We start from the raw sequence: 23,868 nt of genomic DNA, 5'->3' as shown, positions 1-23,868 counted from the left end.
AGGCACTTGGTGCGCTTGCTTTCATTGGTCAGCTCACTGAGTATAGGAGTTGGAACATCATGTTATGGCTCTACAAGGCATTGGTAAGGCCACATTTGGAGTTCTGCACATAATTCTCTGCTGTAGGAAGGATGTTATTAAACTGGAAAGGGCGCAAAAAAGGTTTACAAGGATGTTACTGAGACCGGAGGGTTTGAGTTATCAGGAGAAGTGGATTAGGCTGAGACGTTTTGCCCTGGAGTGTCAGAGACTGAGAGTTGATCTTGCAGAAGTTTATAAAATCATAAGGGTAATAGATAAAGTAAATAGCCAAGGTAGGAGAGTCCAAAACTAGAGGTTTAAGGTGAGCAGAGAAAGATTTAAAAGGGAACTATGGGTAACTTTCTCACATAGAGGTTGGTGCATATTTGGAATGAGCTGCCAGAGGAAGTGGTAGAGGTGAATACAATATTTAAAAATCATTTGGACAGGCACTTGGATAGGAAGAGTATAGAGGGATATAAGCCAAATGCTGGCAAATGGGACTCATTTAATTTGGGGTACCTAGTCAGTGTGGATGAGTGGACCGAAGGTCTGTTTCTGTGCTGTATGACACAATGACCCACATAACGTTTGACCTCTCATCACTCACTGACTGAAACTGGATTAGGGAATGCTCCCACTGGCAGCTGCCTCTTAATGCAACCTGTACCTCAGCTGTGGAGCTGCAGATGTTCCAGTATGTCTTTTATCAGGTCTGACATAATTTGTCTTCTCATCTGAAGCATCATAGAATTCATAAAGTGTAGAAAGAGGCCATTTGGCCTATCATGTCTGCACCTACCGGCTGAAGGGCATCCCACCCAGGCCCAGTTCCTCACCCTTATCCCTGTAACCCCGCATTTATCATTGCTAATCCACCCAGCCCATGCATCCCTGGGCAATATGCGATAATTTACATGGCCAATCCACCTAACCTGCACATTTTTAGACTGTGGGAGAAATTGGAGCACCCAGAGGAAACCTACACAGTCACAGCGAGAATGTGCAAACTCCACACAGACAGTCACCTAAGCCTGGAATTGAACCTGGGTGCCTGGCATGAGAAGGCAACAGTGCTAACCACCAAGCCACTGTGCTGCCCAAAGTTGAGTGTTGCCATGAGACCTGTTAGGCTTTGCTGTATATTGTAATCAGCAGTATCTGTTTTCCTTGACGTCTTTTGGGTTTCTAACACTTTTGCCTTGATGAGACTGGCACTACAAAATATAATCTTCAGATCCCACACTAATCAGTACGTTGTGCTTGTAGCCAGCTGTGTATTCAAAGTGTACGGGTCCTTGAAGAGAACAGATAGACTAATGTGAGTGTGAGGGTAACAGCCACTTTGTCTAATGAGTAGAGGAAACAAGGTATAGTTTTTGCAATTTTATGGACTGTAAGAATAGGCTCTAAATTATTACATTACTGATGTGAGGTCCACGCCTTAGGTCTGTCTGCTCTGAGATCAGACGTTACTCTTCCACTAAGTCCTTGTGGCATCATCACACTTGCTCAACGATTAACCCTTTCAGATCCTTCTGGACCCACGAATAATGCCCATCATTTAGATGGCTGCACTCTGCTGGGGACAGATCCAAGTTATACCCTCCCTCACCTGCAGCGAAATATCAAACTGCACTGAAAATTGCCGTAAAATGGGGATTTGCTCCTAACATTTCAGATTTCAATCCTCCCCTTGGTTGGATCTTCTGTATACTGTGAAATCAACAGAGTTTCAGATCCAACGCCTTCACCTTGCTGGAACCACGTGCCCTCCCAGTTGTGAAATATGTTGCTATCAGACAATTCACTCAGTAATCTTTGATTCTTTACTCAGAGAATGTGGAAGTGTGATCCTTTGTCCTAACAGTTTATTGAACCATAAATTCTGCACAGTTCCATGTTTCAATTAAGTTTTCTTCACAAGGTTAGACATACATCTGCTGAGGCATGCAAAAAGGTAGAGGGTTAACAGATGCCCATTTTCTAGAGCTTCCAATGTATCAAAACCTCTTATTGCTGTTGGATAATTAAAGATTTCACATATGATAGAACCTGATAATATAATAAACCACAAGGGATGGAGACTGATTTCGTGACCTCACCAGATACCATGCTTTTTTCTAACCGAATTGTCGGTTGCATCTTTCATTGGGAGCCAAGCAACATGAAGCACCTGTCATCCAAAACAAAATTACTGTAAAAAAAAACATCTTTAGCTGTGATCAGAGTTCAAGATTATTCATTGTTACAACTGATGTAGGATCAAAGATGTGGTGTTTTCCCAAGGCTGTGAAGCTCACATCAAAGTTCTGAATCCAAGCTTTTTAACCTTAAAAGTTTGAATTATTCTGATGTGCAATTATGATATGTTTGTAATCATCTTGATTGTCAGGTCCTCTGTTCTGGCTTAAGGAGGTGTTAAATCATTTTTAGTTGGTAAGTTGCTCATAAATATCTCCCAAACGAGTCGCAATCGTGATATTATTCCGTCAGTCAAAAATGCGATTTTAATAAGTAGTACTTGAAATATCTTTTGATAAATGTCACGGCTATCTTTCAATCGAAGCTGCTCTTTGCAATCACAGTCGCATTGTTCAGGTCATGTTGTGGAAAGTACTTTTGACAGGACGAATGATGAATCACTTGTGTTTCAGTTTTTTAAAAAAAAGTGAGTGAGCGAGAGAGAGAAAGACAGATCCGATCAGCTTTTTCATGAGGAGGTAAAAAAAACAACATTCAATTCATTTCTCTTTCTCTTTCATGTCTGATGCTTTTCATTTGGAAACAAGCAGTTTGAAAAGTTATTCATCGCTTCTTTTCTTTTCGTGTGCCCAGCAAAGCAAATATCTTGTAGGGAGTTCATAAAAAGAATTGCTTTTACTTAGTTCAGGTGCTGATGGTGATTTGTTATGTTGGGAGCACATAAAAAACAAAACATGCAATAACTGGACTTCAACCAAGAGTGGAGAGAACCTGGGAAATGGCTAAAATCTGTCTCGGGCGATAGACTGTCGAGTTTGCTTTCTACAATGTGATAGTACAAAAGGTTAGTACACTGCCTGAAGACAAATTAGTGAAGAGGTTCAGGCACAGACACATAAAAGTAGCAAAACTAAGCAGATCAGACTTCCTGAAGCAAATTTAAGATATACCTTTTCTGTCTAATATTAATTAGTAATATCATTTTGAAAAGAAGTGCCTGACTAATTGCTCTGTTGGCTTGCCAAAGGTTCTTTTGTTACATATGTTTTCAGCACTGTATTTGCTTTAGGCTATATAATATTTGTCATACATTGTTCACATACATTAAAAGTATGGAAAAGAGTATATAAGGTAAAAGAACACTTTTCATGTGGCATCAGATTATTTGTAGTTCAGTGGTGTGCACACTGATAAACAAATAAGGATGTTTTCATAATAGTTCCCAGGCATTAGAGGTTGAGAAATGGTTCACTGTAGCGTGTTCAAGAGCAACAAGGACACAGGTGAGTTGTTATAGCATCCCAACACATTATCAAGAATTGTAACTCACCATAAATTGGTGGTAACACTGATTCATTAACAGGCCAAATTAGGTGCTAAAATTCTCAAAACTTAGTGCAGACATCAATGGCCAACAGTAGCATGTTGATTCTGACAGTAAAACAGTTCCTGCCTGTTTTTCTTTTCATTTTTAAGTTCTCACATTAATTCAAAAATCAAAGCAGACAATGCAGACTTGGCACCAGTTCTAAGAGGAAAAACAGGTTTGGGAAATTTGGACTGTGATTTTGCATCGGATTTGAGGAAATGTCTCAACTCATATTATTGCGTGTTCTTTTCTCCCTCAGGTGCTGACTTCCCAGCTGCAGTGTGCCAAAAATATCCAGGTATACAAAAAAGATTTTCAATTTTCATTATGTCTCTATTTATCTCTATTATTTAATTCATTCGCCTGACACAGATTGTTTCCTTGAATAATTAATTACTTTTGCTAAAACATGTTTGCTCGAAGGATTAGACTTTAAGCACCAGGTAAGGCATTTTCTACATGCATATTCATTAATAGGTTGGGTTGGGGGCTTTTCCAGATGAAATTTCACACACCAGTTTCACATGTATGCTGAAAGCAACCAGTTCTGCCCCAGCACCACTTCTCTTGAACTTTTCTCTTTTATTTTCAAATTGCCAAGCTACTCGTCTGATATCCAGCAACAAATGAGAGGACATTTTCTCCAATTAACTGTCGGAAACGATCAATCTCCAACACAACCTCCATTCCTCGGGCAACCACTCCATCTGTCTCTCTGGAATATATTGGAAGCTAAACTTTGCTATTATAATTTACCTTGGATTTAGTGCTGGCCATGAATTCATTTAAATCACTTAAGCCACTTCTTTCCATCACTGTAACTTGTCCTGACTCTGCCCTTACCTCAGCTCATGTGCTGCTGAAAAGCTCATTCACGTTCTGCCACCTCTAAACTCTCCTGCTCTCCTGGTCAACCTTTCATGATCTACCCTCCACAAGCATGTGGTGATCCCAACCTCTACCGTTCACATCCAATCCTGGTCATCCATCACCCCTTTGATCACTGACTGCCATTGTATCTCAGTTCAACACCGTGACTTTAAAATTCTCGTTCTGTTTTCTGATTCTCCAATTGCCTTGTACCTCTCTATCTGTAAAATCTCCTCTGACATCTCGACACTCCTCCAATGTTAGCCTCTTTGAGTGTCCCTGCTCTTTAACCATTTCACCACTGGTCATTGGTAGCTGTGCTTTCAACAGCCTAGGTCGTAAACTCTGGAATTCCCTCCATGAGCCTTTCTAACTCACTGTCACTCTTTCCATTCTTGTAATGCTCTTTAGATTAGATTAGATTACTAACTGTGTGGAAACAGGCCCTTCGGCCCAACAAGTCCACACCGACCCGCCGAAGCGCAACCCACCCATACCCCTACATTTACCCCTTACCTAACACTACGGGCAATTTACCTGATCCGCACATCTTTGGACTGTGGGAGGAAACCGGAGCACCCGGAGAAAACCCACGCAGACACGGGGAGAACGTGCAAACTCCACACAGTCAGTCGCCTGAGTCGGGAATTGAACCCAGGTCTCAGGCGCTGTGAGGCAGCAGTGCTAACCACTGTGCCACCGTGCCGCCCACACTCCTTGACCACTCTTTCCATCACCTGCCCTAATATTGTGTCAATTTATGTTTAATGATTTTCTTGGGCAGTCCTAATCAATATGAAAGATATAAAATCGGCTGCCAATTTGCTTTGATCTAGTTTGCATAGATTATATATCAGCCTCTTGTTGGCTTTCTTGCTGCACTAATGTGTGTTGATTGTCTAAATAGCTATCTTTATTTATCTTACAATCACTGATATTTATGTCTTAGCACAAGCAGATGAAGCTCAATAGCCAAAGATTTTGAGAGTGTTTATGCTCCACGCATTAATAGTTTCAGAGACTGACTGGCCAGAATGGATTTTACAAAATTCTACACTGAATCAACTGAAACATTTCAACTGACTTGTAACATGTTTTCCAATTAGTTTACAGCTGGCTTAACCGTAATGCACAAAAGACTAACATATGTCATCAAAATCTAACATTCTGATCATACTCAGATGAAATGCAACAAAAATTTAATTGATACGCATTTATTAACTTGAAACAATATTCTCCACTTATAGTCATCAAGCTCTCAGCTTCTGTTTAATTTATTTTTGACCTTTTAAACTTCTAATTCTCTCTTTGTTCCGTTTGCTACGGGGCCCTGGTATGGCATGAGCATAATTCACAGGAAAATGGTTGTTATTCTTTCCACTTGAAGTACTTTATACCTCATCCTAATGTCTTATTGGGGGGGAATCGGTTTAGCTGGATTGTTGGTTTACAGAGCAGGGTGATGCCAACAGCATGGGTTCAGTTCCCATCACCGCTTTGAGGTTACCGTGGCCCACAGGTTAAATCACCACCAGTTGCTTCTCTCTAATGAGAGAGCAGCCCCTATGGTCTGGTAAGACTATGGCGACATAACAACAGCATTTTACTAGGGCCTCATAAGACAGGTATTAAAGTGTCCCTGTCTGTCTTAATTTTATATCTACAATATGTTGATTCTCACATTTGTTACTGAATTGCAAGAATTTTAAAACATGGGGGGCGGCATAGTGCCTCATATCACTGGGGTCCCAGGTTCGATTCCAGCCTCAGGCGACTGTCTGTGTGGAGTTTGCACATTCTCCCCGGGTCTGTGTGGGTTTCCTCTGGGTGCTATGATTATCTCCCACAATCCAAAGATGTGCAGTTCGGGCGAACTGGCCATGCTAAATTGCCCATAGTGTTAGGTGCATTAGTCAGAGGGAAATGGGTCTGGGTGGGTTACTCTTTGAAGGGTCAGTGTGGACTGGTTGGGCTGAAGGACATGTTTCCACACTGTAGGGAATCTAATCTATATTTGTTCCATCCTAATATTGGTCAATGCAATAGACATATCTAGCTCAAAGATGATGATGTTATGACAGTGTCATTGTTGCTGCTTGTAGCTAATCCTACCAGCAGATCCGTGGTCATGGTAGGTCATGCTGGTCTGTCTTGTGCTATTGTCACACATCACCATCACTCATCTGGCCTCCACCTACATTTAGGTCAACTCTTCTTCTTGCTGGTCTTTTTTCCACCCTCTAAAAGAGATCTGTTTTCAGCTCTGATCAAATAGTATTTTCTGACATTACTGACATTTTTTTATGTGCCACTATTTAAAGTTCCCTTTTCACGTGCAATTTCAAATAACTCTTCATTTGATTTTTGGCAAGTATGTGAATTTTTTAGCAGACATCTTAACAACCACAGCATTTTCTTGGGCAGATATTTATCTATTCTTAGGTTTCTGAGCCATACTTCTGAGGAAAGTCAACAGCAAAATAAAATGAAGAACTGCAGATGCTAGAAATCTGAAATAAAATTGGATACTGCTGGAGAAAGTCAGCAGGTCTGGCAGAATCTATGGAGAGAAAGCAGAGTTAACATTTCAAGGCTAGTGACCTATGTTCGGAACTGATGTATAGTGGATAGTATGTTCCTTCCTTGCTCTTAATGCATCTTTTATCTTCAGAAAGTTACTTTAGCTTTCTCCATCTGTCTTCTAACTTATGCATTACATCTGTCACAACTTGTTATTGATTATCCTAAATAGGCAAACTCATCCGTCCACTTCAATCTTCACTCTAGTTTATTCCAATACCATTGTTTCTAACTATCATTGTTTTTGTCTTTTTGCTATTTATACTCATGCTACTGCAACTTCTCAATTCACTCATACAACACAAAACATGAGAGAATTGTCAACTGTGAGGAACACAGTGTAAGATTTAAAAAGGACATGTTTGCCGAGTGGGAAGGTAGGTGGCACATGAATTTCAATACACTTAAATATAATAAATTTGGAGAGATGGAATAAAATAAAGGTTACTATTCAAGGGGCATGCAGGAGCAAAGAGACCTGAGTGTTTGTGTACATAAGGTATTTAAGAGGGTGGGAGAGGTTGAGGGAGCGATTAATAAAATGTAAAGTACTCTGGACTTCGTTAACAGGGATGTAGTGTACAAAAACAGGGAGATTATGATGAACTTGTATAGGACACTGTTGGGTTGGATATTATTGAGCCAGAAGGGTTCAGAAGGTCTTTACCAGAATGTTGCTGGTTATGGAAGGTTTGAGTTATAAAGAAAGGCTGGATAGCCTGCAACTTTTTTCACTGGAGTGTAGGGTGTTAAGAGATGACCATATAGAGGTTTATAAAATCATGAGAGGTGTGAGTAAGGTTAATAATAGATGTCTCTTCCCAACAATGGGGAATTTCAAGGTGAAGGTGTTATTTTTAAGGTGAGGGGAGAAAGATTTTAAAAAGACATGAGGGGCAATTCCTTTAAACAGAAGGTCATTTGCGTGTGGGATGAATTTCCAAAGGAAGTCTTGGATGCGGGCACACTTACAACATTTAAAAGACACCTAGATGAGTCCATGAATAGGAAAGATTTGGAGGGATATGGGCCAGGAGCAGGCAGGTGGGACTAGTTAGTTTGGAATTCTGTTTGACATGGACTGGTTGGACTGAAGAGTCTGTTTCCATGCTTTATGACTCAGTGACTCTATGACACAAGTTAGACATCATCTACTTGCTGCATACAGTTCTGTATATTACACTATAGGAAAAATATTGGAGACAATTTTGTGAGAATAATTCCAGGGATAAGACATCAGTTGCATGAAAGAGTGGAGAAATTGGGGCTGTTGTCTTTGGAGAGGAGTAGGCCAGAAGGAGATTTGACAGTGGGTTCAAAATCAGGAATGGTTTTTATGGAATAGGTAAAGAGAAACTGTCCCTACTTGTAAAAATATCAAGAACTAAAGGACACAGCTTTACAAAAGAAGCGCACGTGAGGTTAGCAAACTGCTTTCTGTAGAAACACAGAAACATAGAAGATAGGAGTAGGAGAAAGCCATTCATCCCTTGCCTGCTCCCCCATTCACCATGATCATGGCTGATCATCCAACTCAACAGCCTAATCTTGCTTTATATTTGCCCCAAGTACAAGGATATTTCCAGGGTTGGAGGGTTTGAACTACAGGGAGAGGTAGAATAAGCTGGGGCTGTTTTCCCTCGAGCATCAGAGGCTGAGGGGTGTCTTTATAGAGGTCTATAAAATCATGAGGGGCATGGATAGAGTAAATAGACAAGGTCTTTTCCCTGGGTTGGAGGAGTCCAGAGCTAGAGGACATAAAATTAAGGTGAGAGGTGAACGATTTAAATGGGACCTAAAGAGCAACTTTTTTATGCAAAGGGTGGTGCGTGTATAGAACGAGCTGCCAGAGGAAGTGGTGGAGGCTGGTACAGCTACAACATTTTAAAGACATCTGGATGAGTATATGCACAGCAAAGGTTTAGAGGGATATGGGCCAAGTGCTGACAAATTGGACTAGATTAATTTAGGATATCTGGTTGGCATGGACGAGTTGGACTGAATGGTCTGTTTCTGTGCTGTACATCTCTATGACTCTGTGACTCTATGCTATACCTAGCCACCTCTTGAATACATTCAATGTTTGGCATCAAATACTTCCTATACTAATGAAATCCACAGGCCCCCCACTCTTTGGGTGAAGAAATGTCTTGGTTGTGCCTGGAATGCACTGCCTAAAAATGTGGTGGCAGCAGGCTCATGAGGCATTTAGGAAGTTAAATATTCCAGATTGATCCATTCAGAGAAGATGGTGAAACATCTGGATGGTATCTGACAGACAAAGCATATTTATTACTTTCATATATTAATGACCTGACATTAGCCAGCAAGCTCAATAGCAGAACATGGAAGTGAATCCTGCAATGAGTAACTCATCTTCTGACTCCCCAAAGCCTGACCACCGTCTTAAAAACACAGGTCAGGAGGGTGATGGAATGCTCTCCGCTTTCTCGGTTGGATGCAGTTCCAAGAGCACTCAAGAAGCTTGACACCAGCCAGGACAAAGCAACCTGTTTTATTGGTGTCACATCATCAAACTTTCAGTCCTTCCAACACGAACACTCAGTAAATGCGGTATGGACCATTTTCAAGATGCAGAAATTCACCAAGGCTCCTATTTACCTGACAAATCCATAACCACTTCCCCCTGGAAGGACAAGGGCTTTAGACACATGGGATTACCATTACCTGCAAACTCCCCTCCAAGTCACTCACCATCCTGACTTGAAAATCTATCGCAGTTCCTTCAGTGTTACTGGGTCAAAATCCCGAAGCTCTTGTCATTGTGAGTTTACCTGCAGCAAATGGAGTGCAGAGGCTCAAGAAGACAGCTCACCACTACCTTCACACATGCAATAAATACTGACCCAGCCAGATCCCATGAGTGAATAACGAAAAAACATTTGCTTCAATGACAACCACATGTTTCCCACAGATGTCATAGGGACGACTGTAGAGATTCATCAGGCAAGATTTGATAAATCTAGAGGGATACTGATTATTTTTCTTGCATTATTGTTGCTGGCAACTTTACAACTATGCAGTTTAAAAGATACTCAATATTGTACATAGGATCATAAGAATCTAAGAAATCAGAAACGAGTGGACCTTGCAGTGTTTTGAACTTCTCTGTTAGTCAATATGACCATGGCCGATTTGTCGTGTTAACTTCAATTTGATAAAACAAGAAGATAACTTTGGGACTGTGGCTTATAGAATGATCATAGAATCCCTACAATGTGGAAACAGGCCAGTCAGGCCATCAAATCCACACCAACCCTCTGAACAGCATCACACCCAGACCCACCTCCTACCTCATCCCTGAAATGCTGCATTTCCCAGAGCCAATTCAAAGAATCCGTGCATCTTTAGACTGTGGGAGGAAACCAAAACTACCAGAGGGAACATACACAGACACGGGGAGAATGTGCAAAGTCTACACAGACATGCCCCCCAGAGCAGGAACTGAACCAAGGTCCCTGGTGCTGTGAGAGAGCAGTGCTAATGACTGAGCCACCCCATGGCTTGTAAAGCTTTCCACCCTTTAATGTTTCTTGTTTTGTTTCCAGTGAGCTGTTGACTGATTGATATCGATTGACCATCACAGACATCAACTCCATTATCACATGATTAGCACACGAACTAGCTGGACCTCGGTCTGCTTCCATCCACGGTTTCCTAAGCTCTTTGCTGATGGCTGAATGTTAAAAATAACAACAACCTGAACCCTTACATGCTTATGAGAAATTTCACATTTTTTACTGACTACACAATCTGGACTCCCCCACCCCAGAGAAAATACCTTGTCTATTTATCATATCCATGCTCCTCATGATTTTATAAACTTCTATAAGGCCACTCCTCAGCCTCTGAAGCTCCAAGGAAAACAGCCCCAGCCTAGTCAACCTCTCCCTACAGTTCAAATCCTCCAATCCTGGCAAAATCCTAGTCAATCTTTTCTGAACCCTTTCAAGTTTCACAACATTCTTCCAATAGGTCTTGGCTTCTGGTACCCTTAATCCAAACATTCCAGATATTTCATTCGCACACTCTTCCAATGCTATTGGGTTTGAAGGTTGCCCACAAACTGAACCTGAAGTAAATGGTGTTCAATGTCAATTGGCATTGAGGTGGGCTCATGCCAGTGAGGTTGACTGATTCATGGACTCTACCCCATGTATAGATGATGTATAGATGATGTATAGAAAGTATAGATGATGGCACTCAAATGCTCATCAATGAATCTCACTCTTTTATTGCTCATCAATGGTTGTTTCAAATTTGTTGGCTGGTTTGTACACCAACACGCAAAAGTGATTCATATGAAGCACACTGATAACCATTGTGGTTTATTTTCTTAATGAGAAACTGAGTGAAACATATTACCAAAAGTCGATTAATCATAAAGAATTAAAACCTACTTTCCAAATAGCTGGCTTCCTCCTTTTGTGAGCAGCCTAACTTTTGACGCTGCAGTTCGCCTTTAAAGTTATAACATTTCAACAGATCTTGCCTTTGGCGGTATTCCCACCATCATAACCAGTCCAAATTCATAACAGAGAACTGTGAAGAGAACATATTTTCGGAGTATCCGGAAGGGACTCTCTTTGAAATCCAGAAGCTGTTGAAATTTGCTCAAACACTCACAATTTGTCAAGCTTTTATTTTTAAAAAGTTGAGCATTTATCAATTAAGTGTAATTTAGCTTTGATTTATTGCTTGCACTTTTTTTATTTGCGCCTTGCAATAGAGTCTTATTATAATTCCTTACTCAATATAACTTTACATTCTAACAGTATTTATTTACCTGTTAGACTTACAGTGCTGTTCTGACTACAACAAAAAAGAAACTTTATTTCTCGCACGATTCTAATCTATGGACAGCTAAATATTTGTGATATTTAGGCAAAGACATTGAATGTGTAGTCTCACATGCACAATAAGGATTGTGATAATCTATTTCAAAAACTAACTGCAAAACCCAATGCAAAAAGCACATCACCGCATGATGGATAGCAAATGAAATATCTCCAAATCATATCTCCAATAAAGCAATGAGTGATTCCAATCAACATAATCTCTTTTATGTAGCAATTCATGTTTTCCTACAAGTGGTAATAAAGGTACATGTGGATCTATTATGCCTGAATAAAAAATGTTAACTTTATTTTTAATGTAGATATTTGGAAGGAGAAAGTTTTGAGCATCGTCCTGAAAATTGTCACTGTATAGAGTCATAGAGAAGTACAGGATGGAAACAAGTGTTCGGTCCAATTTGTCCATGCCGACCAGATATCCCAACCCAATCTTGTCCTACCTGCCAGCACCCGGTCCAAATCCCTCCAAATCCTTCCTATTCATATACCCATCCAGATGCCTTTTAAATGCTGCAATTTTACCAGCCTCCACCATTTCCTCTGGCAACTCATTCCATACACGCACCATCCTCTGCGAGAAAAAGTTGCCCCTGAGGTCTCTTTTATTTGGCATGCTTTCCCTTATTGGTCAGAGTATTGAGTACAGGAGTTGGGAGGTCATGTTGTGGCTGTACAGGACACTGTTGGAATACTGCGTGCAATTCTAGTCTCCTTTCTATCGGAAAGATGTTGTGAAACTTGAAAAGGTTCAGAAAAGATTTACAAAAGATGCTGCCAGGGTTGGAGGATTTGAGCTACAGGGAGACGTTGAACAGGCTGGGGCTGTTTTTCCTGGAGTATCAGAGGCTGAGGGGTGACCATATAGAAGTTTACAAAATTATGAGGGGCATGGATAGGATAAAGAGACAAAGTATTTTCCCTGGTGTGGGGGAGTCCAGAACTAGAGGGCATAGGATTAGGGTGAGAGGGGCAAGATATAAAAGAGACCTAAGGGGCAAGTCTTTCACGCAGAGGGTGGTACGCGTATGGAATGAGCTGCCAGAGGAAGTGGTGGAGGTTGGTGCAATTGCAACATTTAAAAGACATCTGGATGGGTTTGTAAATTGGAAGGGATATGGGCCAGGTGCTGGCAGGTGGGACTAGATTGGGTTGGGATATCTGGTCAGCATGGACAGGTTGAACTGAAGGGTCTGTTTCTGTGTTGCACATCTCTATGACTTGTTTTTATTTTATAATCAAACCCTAGGAAGCATCAGTATGAAGCTTTTTTGTTTTAATAGACCATTCCCATCATCCAAGTTAAACTTAACATCTGGTTTCTGCACAGACACATGCCTTAAAGCACTAATCAAATTTCAGAGGTGAAGTAATGATTTTTTTCCATTTTTCTTTTAATATTTCAGTACAACAGGAGGCCATTCACTGTGCTGTGCTGATGCCAATTATCCAGTTAGTTAATCCTCTCCGACTATTTCTTTGTCGCCTTCTAAAAATGCCTGGCAAAATTAGAGACTAATTCCTGGTGCGCGGTTTGGAGACTTTGTTACACAGAGTGCCTCTTGGGCCAAAAGCCAGTGTAAGAGAACTATTCAATCCTTCACATTTTGCACCTACAAAGCTCAACTTGAAACACCAGGAACATCCAAGCCACATTTAGCACAGCTTCAATCTTGGGCAAATGCCCATCTGCTTGAGACTGCCAAATTCCAACATCAGAAAAGCTGCTCTTGTTAAACACAAAAATGATATTTCCAGTTCCTGCCACTGCAATATTTTGGCACCTTGATATGAGATTGCCAGTAAGTGCAAAGTCCCAATTTACCGACATGCTTGTGCATGCTCAGAGGCCCCATTGCTTCCCACTTTGATAGCTGTTAATTGATGGATTTTATTGTAAAGCAAGTAAGTGGTGCAAGATATTTTGTTGATATGCATTGGACAATGCTCAGACAATGATCCTTTTTTATATTTTGCTCTTAATTGGTTCTTGGCACCAAGTTATACAGGACTACACTGTTCCTGACAGTCAAGATACCAGAAAGTGTGTTGCTTTTGCAATTTGATTTTGACCCTGTTTGATGATGAATTTCATTCTCAGAGAGATCACGGAGGGCAGATTCATCTCAGTATGGAGTTTTGCAGTAATCACAGTTAAAATGGCACCCTTATTTTCAAATCCCTTCATGAATCACTCCCTTCTTAATTCTACAACGTTTTCAAACTCCTAAAAATCTGTGAGATGTCTACATTTGTTCAATTTTGATCTCTCATACATCCCCAATAATATTTCTCTGTCACTGACAGACATTATCGTGTTTCACTGGGGTAGAGTACTGCAATTGAAATCCCACTATTGCTGGAGTTATCACAGAGTTGAAGACTTCATGGTAGCACACAAAATTCCCCAACTTACCTGAACTGCATACCAAGGTTGACAAAAAGAATTGACCAGGATACTGCTCTTAACAAGAATAACTATTTATTACAAAATAAGTAGACTATAGGTACAGATAAACAATTATAAATTGCTAGCATATAACTTAATCAGTAAAAGCTTGAATTCCCTTAATAGCTGGAGTCAGCTATTATGAGGGGGCATAGCTTTAAATTAAGGGGTGGTAGGTATAGGACTGATGTTAGGGGTAGATTCTTTACTCAGCGAGTCGTGAGTTCATGGAATGCCCTGCCAGTAACAGTGGTGGACTCTCCCTCTTTATGGGCATTTAAACGGGCATTGGATAGGCATATGGAGGAAAGTGGGCCAGTGTAGGTTAGGTGGGCTTGGATCGGCGCAACATCGAGGGCTGAAGGGCCTGTACTGCGCTGAATTATTTTCTATGTTCTTTCTATGTTTCTATTCCTTCCATGGTCATGTACAGAAGCAGGACTAAAAATATGGGTGTCATGGTTGGAAGAAAAACTTGGAAGCAGTTCAGTATTTTCTGCTCATAGATAGTTCTTGTGCTGAGCAGAGTGAATAACATTCCTGTAAAATGCCTTGGAATATTTTATCAAACTAAAGGTACTGTATAAATGCAAATTGTCAGTGTTGGCTACAATCATATTAATTATCCCCTCTAAACAGGCACTGACTAGTGTGGAAGTATTCATAGACTCACATCACCCAATAAACTATTTTGGTGGGTATTAAGAAAGAAACTCTGAGTCACATAAAATAATAACTGATTGATTCATGATTTAATTGCTTCTAATAAATGTTGAACTGAAAGAGAAGAAGGATGGGATTAACGATGTATATCATTTAGCCAATGTGGTTTCAGGATTGAGAGATAAACAGATGGAGGACAGTGCAAGGTGAATCATTTAGTTTGGATGATTTCAATGTTGAGTCATGTGTGGAAAGAAAAAGTAAAAAGTGTGAATAAGATTTGAACTAAGCAAGAGAAAGGAAAAATACATAAGAAAATGGCACACTTCTAAAATCTCCCACTACCTGAAAGAATGAGAGTTGATGTTGATTTGTTAAGCTAGAGAGGTTAAATGGCAACATTAACACGATTACCTTGTTAAAAGGCAACTTGCACTGTTAATTACTGGATTTAATTGCCGGTGATGGGTTGAAGAGGTAATTAATGAGTGAGTATAATAAATTCATGAAACCCATGGAGGTGTTGAATGTGAATTGCTGCTTTCAGGAGCTAAAATGTGAAAAGATGTAAATCATCTGGAAACATCTGAGTTTTGGTTCATTGGGATTCCCCTTCCTACCAGACGTTGCTGGTCAATTTTCACATTAATAACAAACACAAGCATTGCTCGGACACTATTATTATTTCAAAAAAAAATTGTAATAACATTGAAACATTCTTATATGCAGTTTGTAATTTGCATGTCTAAGGACATTATAGTTTTAACTTTAAAACATGGATTGTATTCAGTATAGGAATTTCAGGAACTGCTTTTTCTTTGAAAAAAGCATATTAAAGGGATGTTAAGATTGTTGCTAAGGTTCAGGCGATTTATCCAATTCTACATAAAACCCAGATACCTCAATTATCTGGAACATTTCTAATAGGTTTATCCTGGGTAGGGTGTACCCGTTGAATGGTGATACCAAGATAAGGCTATTTGGAGAATTCCTGCCTCTTATTACCAGCAGTTTTACCTGAAACTGAAAAGTCCAGACTTCATGTTGTCTCGCTTAAGCTTTAACCGAGTGAGCTGCAAAGACACAAATTTATCAGAGGGTAAATGTGAATGGTTGCAATTCATTTTCTAGTGCAGAGCGAAGCCTTTCAACTTCAAATCTGGATGGGCATTATAAGTATATTGATAATGTGGTAATATGACTGAACTTGATGACTGATAATGAATACTAATACCTCAAGAAGCAAGGAAAAAACAGTCAGTCAGTGAACAATGCAGCAGCATTGTGGCTTACAACTGGAGCTTGTAAGATCTCTGAGCTTTTCCTTGGGCCAGGAGCAAGCAGGTAGGATGGGTTTAGTTTGGGATTATATTCGGCATGGACTGATTGGACCGTACTGTATGATTCTATGACCCTATGATTCCAACAGTACATAAAGCCCACATCCTGGTAATAAGGCTGCAAACTCTTCACTTCTCATGAAAATCCACACCTTTGAGGGAATTATGTGACAACTTTGAAATAAGACTTTTAATGAATTCAACTGGCTACTCTTTATGACTGGAAAAACCCATTCCCTTCACCACATCTGCCAGGCATTTTCTTCATTATGTCCAGCCAACTATGGGACTTACAAAATATTCCTCTCTTTTGCAGATTGTACAAGTTTTTAATCAACTATTTTTCTCGAATGTTTAAGTCTGAGTGTCAGTATGTGTGGTGAGTGAGTGATATAGCATTAGATTTTCAGAGTGAATATATTTAAACACATGAAAATCAGACTGCTGCTTATTCAAATTGACCAAACACTTAGGGGTTAAGAAACGGACCTCTCTTCCCTTTCAAAAACAAACTAATTCCAGACAGTAAGGGAACAGAAGTTTCATAGATTCACAGAGTCATATGGTATGGAAACTGACCCTTCGGTCCAACCAGTCCACGCTGACCATGTTCCCAAACTAAACTAGTCCCACCTACCTGTGTTTGGCCCACATCCCTCCAAATCTTTCCTATTCATGTACTTATCCAAATGTCTTTTAAATGTTGTAACTGTAACTACATCCACCACTTCCTCTGGCAGTTCATCCCACACACTAAATGCTCTCTATGTAACAAAATTGCCCCAACTTCCTTTTGCAATCTTTCTCCTTTCACCTTACAAATATGCCCCCTTTGTTTTGGACTCCCTCATCTTTGCTATTTACCCTATCTATATCCCTCATACATCTTTATAAACCTCTGCAATGCCATTCTCAACTTCCAGTCAAAAAAATGTCAGCCTATCCAGACCCGCTTTATACCTCAAACTTCCATTCCCAGCAACATCCTTTTCTGGACCCTCTCCCATTTAATAATATTGTTCCTATAACAGAGCAACCAGAACTATACAAAGTACTCTAGAAGAGGCTTCACCAGCATCCTGTAAAACCTCAACATGATTTCCCAACTCCTCCACTCAAAGATCTGAGCAATGAAGACAAGCATGCCAAACCACCTTCTTAACCACCCCGTCCACCTGCGATGCAAATTTTAAATAATTATGCCGCTGAACCCCTAAGTCTCTCTGTTCTACAAAACTACCCAGGGCCCTACCATCGATTGCATAAGCCCTGCCCTTATTTGTTTTACCAAATGCAATGCCTTGTATTTATCCAAACTGAACTTGTCCTTCCATTCCTCACTTTGACCCAGTTCATCAAAATCTCTTTGTAGTCTGAGCTAACCCTCTCCATTGTCCACTAAACCGCCAATTTTGATGTCATCCATCATTGGCAAGCTCACCCTGAATCCCACGTGATCTATCTTTACTAATCAGTTTAAACTTCAATTGCCTTTTGTCTCTATCTATAACAATATTGCATAATTTTTGCCTCTGAAAGTAAGTCTTCCTGAGTTTTTTTTATTTTATTCATGGGATGTGTGCATCACTGAGCTTTGTTACCCATTCAAACTGCTCTTGAACTGAGTGGATTGCTTAATTCATTTCAGAATCAAACACATTGCTATGGATCTGGAGTCATATGTCAGCCAGACTGGGTAAGGATGGTAAATTTCTTTCTCTGATGGCCTTTTTGAAGTGATCAATGATGGTTTTATGGTCACCATCGCTGAGATCATTTAAATATTCTGATTTTTAAATTTTTTTGTTTACCTTTCACCATGTCTTGATCTGACTTACATTCAGCTCTCTAAAGCATTAGCCTGGGTCTCCAGTCCAGTGGTAATACTTCTGTGCCATCATCTCCCTTTCTCTAAAGAAAAATAAATGACTTGCATTTATCACAGACATCCCAAAGATATTCCACTGTTGATGAAGTAACTTTAATGTATTATTGTTATTTTAGTTTAGTATTAATCGAATCAGCTGTACCTCAGTTGCTCGCAGTCTCACCATTGAACCTGAAGTGTTACAATCTTAGCTCATGGCACTATTGGATAGAGTCATAGAGTCATAGAGATGTATAGCATGGAAACAGACCTTTTGGTCTAACTCATCCTTGCTGACCAGTTATCCTAAATTAATCTAGTCCTGTTTGCCAGCATTTGACTTATATCCCTCTAAATCCTTCCTATTCATGTACCTATCCAGATGTCTTTTAAATGTTGTAATTGTACCAGCTTTCACCCCTTCCACTGGCAGCTCTTTCCATACATGCACCACCCACTGCATAAAAAAGGGACCTTTCTCTCTCACCTTAAACCTATGCTGTCATGTTCTAGACTCACCCCAACTCACGGAAAATACGTTGTCTATTTACCCTATGGATAGGTCGGATCACAGATTTAAATATGACGACAAAACATTTTGTAAAAATTTTAGTTAACATAGTGGTCAGTCACTGAAACATTGTCAGAATCCTTCAAACAACAGAAATTAATTATACAAAAGAAGAAAGTAATAGAAATCATGCTTTCTAAATACTTAACATAGTTGGATCTTCTAACACACAGCAAAACAAAGCTTCAGCCTGTTTCCCAACATCATCAGTTTAAAGCGATTCATATCCAGTGAAAGTTCACCATATCTCCCAATTCCTGTAACGGACTCCTGAAAGTTCCTTTGCTGTGGATCAGGAATTATTTTGATAAGCCTTTCCTGAATCTGCCAACATTAACTTTTCCACAACTATGGAGCCTAAACTTCCTCAGTTTTAATTACCTCAGATTTCTAACCAAACTCTTCTGGTTTAGAAATGACACAAACTAAACTTTCCTGTTGAGATGACTGTGCTTTGTCTTATATTCCTGTGAGGAAAAAAAAATAAACTGACCCCAGCTGGGTCTCTTCTGAACTGTCCTGAAAAATTTCAATTCCTTAGTTTTCAAAAAGAAAATCAATCCTTAATTATTCTGAACTGAAAACAAAATAATGGCATTCTATAATTACTATGCTTACTATAATTACTATAAACCCCACATTATAAGTATGCTATTCCTTTAACATGCCAGTGGTTCACCTTTTAGAATGGAAATGAGGAGACATTTTTTTCAGCCAGAGAGTGGTGGGCCTGTGGAATTCATTGCCACGGAGTGCAGCGGAGGCAGGGCTGTTCAATGTTTTTAAGGCAGAGATTGATAAATTCTTGATCTTGCAAGGAGTTAAGGGCTATGGGGAGAGTGCGGGTAAGTGGAGTTGAAATGGCCATCAGCCATGATTGAATGGCAGGGTAGACTCGATGGGCCGAATGGCCTTACTTCCACTCCTATGTCTTGTGGTCTTATGATTTTATGGCCACCTGCCCTCTGCTGCATTACGGTTTATGTCACCGGTTCAGAAGGATTTTCTTCAAAGAAACATTTCATAAAAGTAGCCAACAGTCATTTTCCACTATTTTGAAATCCAGCCTCTAAAAAGGTTAGTTGCATGAATCACACACCTATAGTCACAGAAGATTATCACACTTTTGAGACCAAAAATCAAAACGTTAGCACTCCAGCGCATTACTGAAGAATATGGTTCCATGATAGGATCTGTCTTTTAGATCAGATGTTAAGTAAAGGCCACATGGGTAGAAGTGGAAGGTACCAAGTCATAATTTTGAAGAAAATGTATTTTTTTCTCTATCTTCTCGTGGGAGATGGGCATCGCTGGCTGGGCCAGCATTTACTGTCCGTCCCTTGTTGCCTCTTGAGAAGGTAGCGCTGAGCTACCTTCTTAAACAGCTGCAGTCCTTTAGCTGTAGAGAGCTTAGGGGCATCACTTCTGATGTGCTAGCTTCAATCAGTTTTATTTGATATTCAATGCATTGCCATTTGGTGGAATTGCCATTCTCACATTGACTGCCACGCTTCTTACATTATAACACTAACATTTCAGAAGTACTTCGAGGGTTGTATAATACGTTAGGACATCCTGTGGTCATGAAAGGAGCTATATAACTGCAAGCCATTCTTTTCTCTTTTTAAAAACATATTCTAACCCAACGGGCTATCAAACAGAATGTTTGGGATCAAAATAAGTCTTGTTTAATGAAAATTGAACAGAAAGTGACCCAATGCTATTTGTTGTGGACAAAGCCAGACCCCTCAAATCATTTCAAGACAGTAGCCTGGACCCTAACTTTACTAGTTGTTTTAAGCAGATGTAGCGTGGATATTCCAGGAGAGATACCCAACCACTCAGTTTTAAATAAAACAGAATTTATTTGCAAATTATGGAATGAAACAGAAACAAAAGAGAACAGAATATGGAATAATTTAACCTATTTGAATACGTAACAGATTACCCCAACTTAAGGATGCTGTTCCAAGCACTTGCAACAATCCCCATAAACACTTCATGGCAAAAAAGGAAAAATCAAACACGGCTTTACATTGGAGAGAGCTGGCAGGGGAGGTTCAACATGGAACACCTTCTTCCATATAGCTGTTTCTTGGACTAACAGCTTCCAAAATGACTGATGGCTTTCACAGCCAGACTGTGAAAAACCAAACCAAACCAAGCCAGAGAAAAGCTGAGCTGGGAAAAATGGCCACTCCCCTTTCAATGTACAAGTGTTTTAAAACTCGAAAGCCATATCTGTTATGTATAATCAAATTGGTCCTAAAACCCTTCAAATCTAAATTTCTTGGAATTGTTGCTTTTACGACCTCTCTGAAAAAAAGCCAAGGAGAATGTAACTTTGTTAAAAGAGCAGCAAAGGGAAAAAGTTCTATACAGTGTTGTCTCAAGTCATGGTTCAGAAAGGATTGCCGTTGTAGGGTATATTGAGCTATATCCTATCTGATAATGTCACACAGTCTTGAATAGAGAACTAGAAGTCCAACTTGATATCCTAAGGGGGCTATCACTTTCCTCAGATAGCAACTGTGTCCCACTGACGTGACCTTCCTAATGCTATCATGCAGTAAACTATATCTTGATGTTAACACCTGTGCCTCCTAATTGTTATATTAGTGTTTGAGAATGCATGCCTGCCATCTTTCCTAAATTACAGCAGTCACTGAAGTTAAAAGATTCATCATTGGCTATAAAGCACTTTAGGAAGTGTGTGGTTATAAAAAGTTCTCCCTAAAAACAAGTTATTTATTTCATTTCTTTACATGATATGTCCTTTAAAAAAAGGTGAGAGGTCCTTTTAAAAAAAAGCCACTGCATGAATTGACAAAGAATTGTCACCACATTATTAATCATGGGTTAGTTGATCTGCTCCACTGATTGGGGAAAGATGCTTGTTCTCATATTTTCAGTGATTCTGAGGCTTCAGAGGATGGGAGCTCTTGATCTTGAGTACTGCAACAAACCACCTCGATCACCACCTTCAGAAGTCTTGTTTGGAATGGATAGAACTTTTTCCCTTTGCAAGGCCATGGATTGGCGGTGAAGTTAAAGTCGGACCAATTCAGAATAGCCATGGACATTATCGCCCCCTGTTACAACGTTGCAATATGAGAAGCCCAACTTCAATCAAAGGTATGAAAACTGCACAGTAAATGCATTTTTGAGACTCAAACCATTATCAGTTTACTTATTTGAAGATTTATTTGAAGATCCCAAATCTTACAGCTGTGTTTATATGTTGTCACCATGGTGACACTTTGCAATCATTATTGTCACTAAGTTTGGGTCTGACCTGGAGTATTCCAACTTATGTTTACATATATTCTTCATTGATGGTCTTATCAACAATAAAGGCTTTGATTTCCAGTCCTTTTGTGAATCCAATTTTCAATAAGTATGAATTCTTAGGGTAGCACTAAACATGGACAAATAATTAACACTTTCTCCTGAATTATTTCCACATTTTATGTCTGTTGGCATCATCATGGAGAGGGAAGCTGTCCTTCACTGAAGCACTGAAATACTCTTGGAAATACGTGCAGAAAAATAGGTGAAAGACTGGGACTTGTGGACACACCCATGCTTTCATTCGCTCTGTGCAGTCGACACCTGGGCAAACATTGCGACTGAATGTTTGGTCTGTCAGCATCAACAGTTGGAATGAATCATAATTTAATGGTGCAATATTTTACAGGAGCTCAACAGCCAAGTGCTCAGTGTCATTTCTGTTTCCGAGGGCTGCAACTGAGGCCGTAGAAGAGAGGTAAAATGTTATCTCTGTGACCTCTCATCATACTCACCTTCCCAAAGTAACCTGTTTGTTACTTTCAGTCCTTGGACAATGTGACTTAATGCTTTTTTTTTCCTTTGTTTCAACCTAAGCTTACTGTCAGTTGGCAAATGAAGCAAAAGTTTTTTTATCAATAGCGCTACAGGTATAAGCATGAGATTCAAATCCCAGTAACAATCCATCATGGACAAAATTGAGCAATTTCAGATGAAATTACAGTTTGTTCAATTAGAGGTTGCTTCAGGGTTAGTTTTGGTGCAGTTTACACATCCAGAGGTGCTTCTTGTTTTTTTTAGGAGTGAACACTTCTTTTATCAAACTTGCCTCCATTTTCATTTCGCGATTCATTGTGGATGTGTGTCGGTTTGTATGTTGTATATGTTGCGTTGGTGCACATGTTAATGTGCTTTAATCTGTGAACCTCCGCAACCACCTGATGAAGAACTTGTGCTCCAAAAGCTAGTGTGCTTCCAAATAAACCTGTTGGACTATAACCTGGTGTTGTGTGATTTTTAACTGTGTCCACCCATTCCAACGCCGGCACCACCAAGTCATGATATTTTGATGTGTGTGTGTGTGTTATGCATTGTGTGCTCTGCTAGTGTGCATATTGCTGCATTAGTGCGTGTTTTACTAGTGTGCGTGTATGTTGGAGTGTTTTTGTGGTGTTGGTATGTTAGTGTGTGTTGCTGTGTTCGTCTACCAGTGTGTGTGTGAATGGATAAGTTAGTGTGTGTGTTGGTAAGTTGGTGTGCTCAGAGTGTGTGTGTGTTAGTGTGTGTGTGTGTGTTGTGCTTGTTGAGTGCATTTTTGAGTGAGCACAGAAACACAATAATACAATGCCTCTTTTTCTTGTTCTTCTCCGATGGGAAATCTGATCCCAGCGGTCCCGCATGGAACCTTATTCCTAATGGCCCAATTTTGTGGATGGCTCTTTCCCAACCCATTTGCAAAAATGGAAAGGCTAATTTTCACCTTTCTTTTGCAGGCTATCCAGTAACAGAACATGCTTTACCATTCAGCTGTTGACTCATTCATAAAGGTTACCGTACTTCATCGTTGAAGATGAAATATATAGTCAGCAAGAAATACATTTATGTTTCCCTATGGCCTAAAACTTGTGTTATTAGGAAAGCAATCAACTATGCAGATTTGATGGTGAAACTATTCTGGAAATTGAATTGCCAATTGTGATGACCCATCCCAATCTCTCCCTTCCCCACGATCAATGATTTTCTTTTTTTTCCCTCTCTCCCTCTCTCTCTC

The 23,868-nt window shown here is 39.9% G+C and overlaps 1 long non-coding RNA gene across 1 annotated transcript; it reads left to right on the top strand.

Moving 5' to 3' along the window:
- Positions 1 to 2,954: 2,954 nt before the first annotated feature.
- Positions 2,955 to 23,036, top strand: LOC132816143 (uncharacterized). The gene is made up of 4 exons (XR_009644755.1): positions 2,955 to 3,070; positions 3,855 to 3,893; positions 18,020 to 18,067; positions 21,722 to 23,036. It is a non-coding gene; the product is annotated as an uncharacterized LOC132816143 (long non-coding RNA).
- The last annotated feature ends 832 nt before the right edge of the window (positions 23,037 to 23,868 follow it).

The sequence above is a fragment of the Hemiscyllium ocellatum genome, chromosome 5 (assembly GCF_020745735.1).
Source record: "Hemiscyllium ocellatum isolate sHemOce1 chromosome 5, sHemOce1.pat.X.cur, whole genome shotgun sequence".
In the NCBI taxonomy this organism is placed as follows: domain Eukaryota; kingdom Metazoa; phylum Chordata; class Chondrichthyes; order Orectolobiformes; family Hemiscylliidae; genus Hemiscyllium; species Hemiscyllium ocellatum.
The sequence above is the reverse complement of the archived record's forward strand: the minus strand, read 5'-3'. Positions and strand labels throughout refer to the sequence as shown.